We start from the raw sequence: 7,957 nt of genomic DNA, 5'->3' as shown, positions 1-7,957 counted from the left end.
TCAACAGTAGTGGGGGAGGAGGTGATCCCGGTGAAAATAATAATATTATAACGTTCACTTTTCATAAACCTGCCGAAAATCTCTGCGCGAAACAATGACTACTGCTACTACGACGCCTGTATACATTATTATCGTGCTACCTGTTTGCGTGCTACAATGTGTGCGTGCGTATGGCATTTGTGCGTGTTCGCAGCAGGTATGCCAGAGTCGGCAGACCCTTTTACGATTTTTTTTTCCACATGGGATTTTGCGTACAAAACTCATTTTTAACACCATCATCGAAATATAATATTGTACACACATATACGCTGCACATAGCACATGGCCATACTATAATATGTGTACGCGGTACGAATGTGACACATGTATACGCAGCACACCAAAATATCATAATACATAATAATAAATCACCGACGTATATTAATAAATATGTGTTAAAATATATTGAACAAGACCGAGACGATTTCATGTTCCAAGTATATTTGTGCATGTGTGATGATAAACGGTGGCGTCGATACTAGCGAACGTTTCGAGTAGGTACGTTAAAAATAAAATATAATAATGACTCGCGTGGATAATTGAATAACGAATCGAATTCTGATGTTGCGATGAACAATTTTATTATTACCTTTCGGTTGCGGAATAATAAAAAGTCGAACGTCAATCGTACGCAGCCTGGTACCCATGAGTCGCGTGTTCACCTGCAACGTCGACGGCTAATGAGTACGACGCGAGCGGATAACGATCGTCGACAAATAATCAGGCCCACAGGTCGCACCGACTGCTATATATAGTCGAGTAAATAATAATATTATTATCAAGTATAATATACAACTCAATTCGAAATTAACGATTTTTTTCAAATGTTCAGGTTTACGTTACATACCTATATAATAATATTATGTATACCGTGTGATTACTCGCCGCTCGTTATATAGGTATATTATCTACCGTTGCAGCAGCGGGTCTCATCGACAATCATCATCCTGCTTTAGTCGGACGGCGGCTCGTTCGTACCTACCTACGAATAATAATAATATATATATGTAATAACAGGTCGCTCCGCAGATACGCCGTCGCCTCGCCGGTGAAATGTGTGATAACTACTATATTAAAGCATATAATATATAAGTGCGTCAGTCTTCGTTTCGAAAAATATAGTAATTCCGTGCGCAAGAATCGTATTATGCACATTTACACATATTTTTTTCGTACGCGCGTATCATTATCGCGTAACGTAATTATACATACTATAAATATAGTGTTGGGTACTTGTGTGTAAACGCGCGGGCCGCACAAGCGATGGCGCGTGTAACATGGACGAATTTTATGACGATGATAATAATAATAGTCGTGACAAATTCCTACACATTATATAGTACGATCGGTACTACACACGACGTATACATCGCGGTTGTACGCGCGATAGTACCAGTTTATAATAATGATAATAATATGTACACTGTACACACACAACAGCGCCGCGGGGTGAACCCCCACAATATAGTTTCAATAACGCACTCGTACAATAATAACGGCGGCCACCGGATGTAGAGTATATACCTGCCTACGCGTATATATACATTGTCATGTGTATAAATTTAAACATATTTGTCTATATATATATACGCAGTATTATAGGTTTTATATACCTATACAACACGCATATGTTATATATGGTTTATTGTAACGGGTCGTAGAGAAACCCCTCCGATGTACGTATACAGACGACCGTCTATACTCTATACCCCCCGCGACGAGCGAACTCTGTGTTTAGATATAATATTATAATATATAATATGTGTACTGTGTGTACATTGCTACAGTACAATATATAAAATACGTATGATGACTTTATGCGGTCGTTCGGTACGCGTCAAAGTCGATTTCCAGCCCCTGCACGGTTGCACGTCACCTCTACGCGCATTGTATACTACTATATTCCCGCACGACATAAGATTATAGACGCGAGTTTTTCGAAAAACGTCAAGTGCACCGCCGCTAAGTCGATTGATTTCAGCGCGCACGAGTATTTACAATAAATAGCACGTACAACAGTGTACAATATATACAGTACAAGCTTTTATTCGAACACACATTCGCTGAAGTCTAGTTATTTTTGAAAAAAAAATACGGGGGAAAATAATTGTTATTTTTAAATCCAAAAAATGTGGAGTAAAAGATAGTTATTTTTGAAAAACACCGAAAGAAAAAAAGCTTTGCGTGTCGGATTACGGGAACAGGCACGTTAAACTCGTATTATTATAATATACCTACAGTGTCCTACACCGGTGGCGTTGCGTATTGTGTACGGCCGTGGTTGAAATATAGTTATTTCCCCCGTCAACAGTAATAATAACAATCGTACTGCCACCGCCGCATTCGTGTGTGTATATAGAAACGTCTTTTCACACGACAGTTGATTTTTTTTTTTTATTATTGTTTTCTTCTCTATCACCCTTTACGGCGTAAGAAAAAAAACTCGGACAGAAATATATTATACAGACTACAGACACAAAAATACGATCGGAACGGGGTGACACGGTACCTATATAAATGTTACCAACGAAACAGGATTATACTATTCTTAGAATCCGTGCATCCTGCTTAAAAAATAAGAATTATAGACTTAAATTTCTGTGTTTGGTTCGTTTTTCATACACACACATTTAAACAAGAAACGAGCATCGGGTCACCTGGCCCCTGCAGTAAATAGATGCACAGGGGTCGTTTTGACTTCCTTACGTATAAAAAAACCACACTTATATTTGTGTGTATGTGTCGTAAGCCGCTCGCACAACTAAGACATATTGGACGACCGCGTTAAATCCAATTACGGCACCTGGGCAATCTGCCGGGCGATTCGCATCGTCGGACCCGAACAAAAAGCGTTTAATTGAAAACGTGACCGAACACTGTTGCGTCGTGTGTATAATGTATATATATATATTCATAAACGCGCGTGCTGCGTACATACATAATATTATACAACTCGTACAAAGTTTTAGAAAAAATTCAAATACTTTTCATTGCAATTGTAGTATATACGTACTTATTAAATATACAGTATACATATTTTAATATTATATTGTATACACCGTTGTACGTGCGAATATAATAATATATTATGCACATTACAATGCACTGAGAAGGAAGTGAGAAGAGCTGATTTTTCGCTTACATACGACGGCTACAATCGACTATGGACAGAATGAACATCATCATCATCATCATCATTCATCATCATATTATTATTATAATGTACTAATATAACGTCGAAACGGTTTTTTAACAATAAAATAATGTAATATTTTTACCAGGGCAATATTTTATAATATATATTTTGAATACGTGTAATGCACGATCATAAGATTATGTTGTTTACGATACGATACAAACATGTTATATTAAGTATTTAAGTATTTTAATTATAATATTAGTGATTTCATATAATAATTTTTCCACGAGAGCTGATCAGGCAAGGACCACTTGTTTGTTATCCGACAAGTATGCTAGGTATACTACCTAAATTAATGTTTTAGAAAATTCAAATTAATTAAATTATCACTTTTATAATATATTACTTAATAGGCTATTAGGTTATTGTCAGATATTGTTTTACTGTCATATAAGTTTATATAAAATAATGTTTTATAACAAAACATTAAATCCTTGTCTTTTGGGCCAGGACACGAAAGAAATAATTGTTATTATCATACCTATTTATTAAGCTAATCACATAGAACTTAAATGAGAATTATGTTTAGGAAAGCAGCGACTGAGTTGTGAGTCGCATAAGCAAGAGTATTTGAGTATGGAAAATAGCTAAAGGAGGTAAAAAAGAATAATTAATGGAAAGTAATATCACGGCTAGCGGGGGAAACTATTTGAAATTAGTTTGGTAAATTAATATAAAAAATACTGTGGTCTGAAAAAAATAAGACAAATTTCATGCATGTTGCTAAAAATAACAAAAATGTTGCTAAATATTGATACAAATTTGGTGTTTCATATTAGTTAGAGGGCCAAGTTCATGAACACAAATTAAAATGTATGTTATATTTAATTTTTCCAAGCATGTCGTATATATGCAACCAAAATCACGTCAATAAATAATTTACTAATAATAATTAATAATTTATTATAAATCACGATGATAACAACGTGACATTACTATTTCGGAGAAATCAAATAAACCGTTTAACAATTTCTGAAAAATCAAACGACCCGTATACATAAACAATAAGAAAAACTTTGACGGCCGTTGCACATATTAATTTTATAATGAAATAATAATAATATGTATAAAGATTTAGAAAATATACGCCGACAATATTGGGTGTATTGACAGGCGGCGCGCGTGACTTAACAGCGGCGTCGTCTCAGTTCATTTGGCTTTAGGACGTGTTCGCGCGCGCCCGACGACTATACGGCGGTCGGCGAGTATACCGTTAAAACTGTCAACAAGTGCATGACAAAAATTAAAAATATTAAAAAAATGTGTTTCAAACGGGAGCATAGGATTGGCGGTGGCGGTGGAATAGGTGATAAAAAGAAATGAACGAAAAAACATCCGAAAAATAGCGACCACGTAATAATATGTTGTACATTCATAGACGTAGGTACTCGTATATAGCCCGTAATGTTACAGTAATGTACAGTCGGAACGCGTCGTGTTTCATTCGATTCACTCGCGAATTATAATACGTACAGACTATGACAACGACCACGAGCTGGCGTCCGCGACCGTGAAAATCGGTTAAATCGACGACACGACACGACACGATAATGAAGTATAAAAATAATGTGTTTTAAGATATCCACCTATACGCACATATATACATACAATGGTGAAAAGCGTACGCATACACCTGGATCGTATAGGTATAGGTCTGAACTCGTCACGGGACGGTCATTGTTTTTTTTTCGCCGCAATTACCTCCAAATGCGCATAGTGTTTGTTTTAAATCGGAAAATTCACGTTTGGCCACAGCAAAATTTTACACGCTCCAATCCCGATTTTGGGGTCGTCGAGACCAGTGCGGACGTACCGTGACAGCGTTTTAATTAAAACATAATAATATACGTCATGTCATTATAGTATCGTCCGGCGCGCGACTCGACGACTGCGAATCGCAGAAAATCGGTTTTTACCCATCCGCGAAATGATATTCGATTCAACATCGACGATGCGATGGTACGGACAATTGCATATTCTATACACGTGTATAATTTTTTTATCGTGACTCGCATTGGTCGGAAGTTACTAGGTGCAACAAAATTTTGGTATTTTTGTGCAAACGTGTTACAAAGTCATATCGCATATTTGCGCTACTTTTTTGTTTTAGTAGGAATGATAATGTCTAAAAGCGGTGGTGGATAGACAAAACAATCTCAATTGAAATTGTTAAACCGCAGTCGGTTTTCACAAAAATAATGTACCTAATCCATTCCTAAGTATATGCATCGACTCGTACAGTTGTGCACATGGCTCTAATATTTACATGTGAATAGTTTTTGACGAAACGTGTTAAGTTTTAGATTTTGAACGGAGCAATGAATGTATTGATTTTATAATGCTATGCGTTCTCACATGCAATAATTTAGCATTTTAGCATTGAATTCAAATTTAACGCGTACTTTACAGTGACATACTCAATAACTACTTTCTCCCTTTTAGGTCTCCAAACATGAGTTTAGAACCCCATTAAATCCCGCGTTGTGCCGGATCATCCGCTCGTCAGTCCATCCGAAAATTTCCGGTACTATTTTAACAGTTGACTATGAATGCTTGCAAGAAGTATGGCGTTCAAAATAATATAGACATTTGCACGTACGTGCCTCCCATCACTCACCCCACATCAAACATGTGATAATTGTTTAGTGTCGCTCTCGTTAAACGCTACTACAGAACAATACGCGACACGCAGTGTGCTACGAACGAGCGTTTTTCTATTTCCGTTTTCAGGAGTTTTTTTTTCGTCGACCGGAAGTTCGTTTTTATTGCGAGATGGGTTTTGCGCGCGCGCAGGATCGCCGTGCGGCTAATGACCGTACTCGCGACGACGGCAATCCATTATCGTGCTCGAAACCAGTTGCTGGTTGTGTATCGCATCGGTCGTCCGTTGTGCGACGAATATAATATTATCGTATAATATTATTTTATTATTTGATTTTGAGTGTGCGAGTAATTACGACATACCAACGGCTCGCAATATACTATTTCAATAATAATATTGTATAATAATATATTTTATTGAGTCGTATGTACAGTCAACCGATTACGTCGGACCATATTATTATAATAATGCGCAAGAGTTTATGCATTTTAAAATGTTGTAATTCGTAAAACTTAATACGACAAAACGGGCTCGTTATCGCTTCCGAGAGCGGTAAAAATTCAATATTTCTTTGAACAAACAAATTAAATGTTTAATATCCCCCGCACGACGGTACCTAGAATTACCGTCGGACACGAAAATACGCATGTAAATATAATATTATTATACTCATTTCGAAGAATATTATGTTTTTTGTGTGTGTACGTTTAATGGACTGCAGTAGTGACCTTATCGCACGTTAATGAATAATTCCGACTATTTTAACACTATACATTGCAACGATGTTCAGTTAATAAAAAAAAAATATTTTACGTTCTGATATTATGATGATAAATGATAATGTAAGAATAAAAAATAAGATAACTTGTGTACACTAAACTCGCGTACAAGTATATGTATATATATGCGCCAGTTTGAGACAGACTTCGCCATTAAAATACGGTATCCGCAGACTGTCCGGTAATGATTATTCTCTGTATACTATTATATTCATGATTATCTTATAGAAATATCTGTTATGCAGTATTTTGGAATCGATAAAATTTTTGGAGGTATTTTGTTTGACCTAACTATCGAAGACTCTATCTCACCCATCCCACACAATCCTGCATTATTTTATTTTTTTACTACAATATATACACAGTTAATAATTTAACACAATATATATATATATATATATTGATTTACCATACAGAAAATCTATCGGTTTAGAGATGACGAAAAAAAAATTGAAAACAGTAGAAAAACAATCAATAAACATAATGCTATAATATTATGATGTTCGTCCATAGTATCGATTGACCCATTTTCACACAACGATGGTTTTTAAAGTAAATACGGTATAACTATAGTATTTGTTATTATAATAGTATGATAGTTTAGCTGAGCTCTTAAATCATCATTTTCGCGTATATTTGCATTAGATGCATTCATTACAGTACACAATATTGTTCTACATATACACGCTAGTTCATTAGTCACCCAATAAAATGTTATACATTTTGGTAATTGGCGTGCTTGAAAAATAATCGATTTAATTCGGCAATCGCGTTACGTTATTTTTTCAACACACCCGTTGCGTATATACTTCTAACGTAAACCGTGGTTGCAAATTACAGTAGTCTGAATTATATTATGTGTTAGTTTCGCCAATAACGCGTTTTGTTGTATATGGTTCACGTCATATTTTATTTGTAACTTTGTAAATGTTTTTTTTATTCATAAAAAATCTGTATAAATTAATTATTATTATTAGAAATTGTTTTTAATTCGTCTCATCACTACACCTTTTAGTTCATAATTATGGATGTACCTAGTAGTATACAAATATGAATCAATATGCAATTTATTTAATAGTAAAGTATAATAATAATTTAATCCCGTCAAAAAAAAAAAGGCCCGTGTAGAAATTATTTGCTGAGTATTTAATTATTCGAAAATAATAGTAGCACTTTGACTTTTGAGCAGATTAAAACAGTCAGTGATATGTTATAATTTATTGCACAGAAACAAAGTTCGTTATTATTTATTTGTGTTATAAATTCTAAGAAAATTTACAATTTGTAAAATTAAAAACAATAAGTAAATTTAGTACGACATTGAATGATGTGATATTT

The sequence above is a fragment of the Rhopalosiphum maidis genome, chromosome 2 (assembly GCF_003676215.2).
Source record: "Rhopalosiphum maidis isolate BTI-1 chromosome 2, ASM367621v3, whole genome shotgun sequence".
Taxonomy (NCBI): domain Eukaryota; kingdom Metazoa; phylum Arthropoda; class Insecta; order Hemiptera; family Aphididae; genus Rhopalosiphum; species Rhopalosiphum maidis.
The sequence above is the reverse complement of the archived record's forward strand: the minus strand, read 5'-3'. Positions refer to the sequence as shown.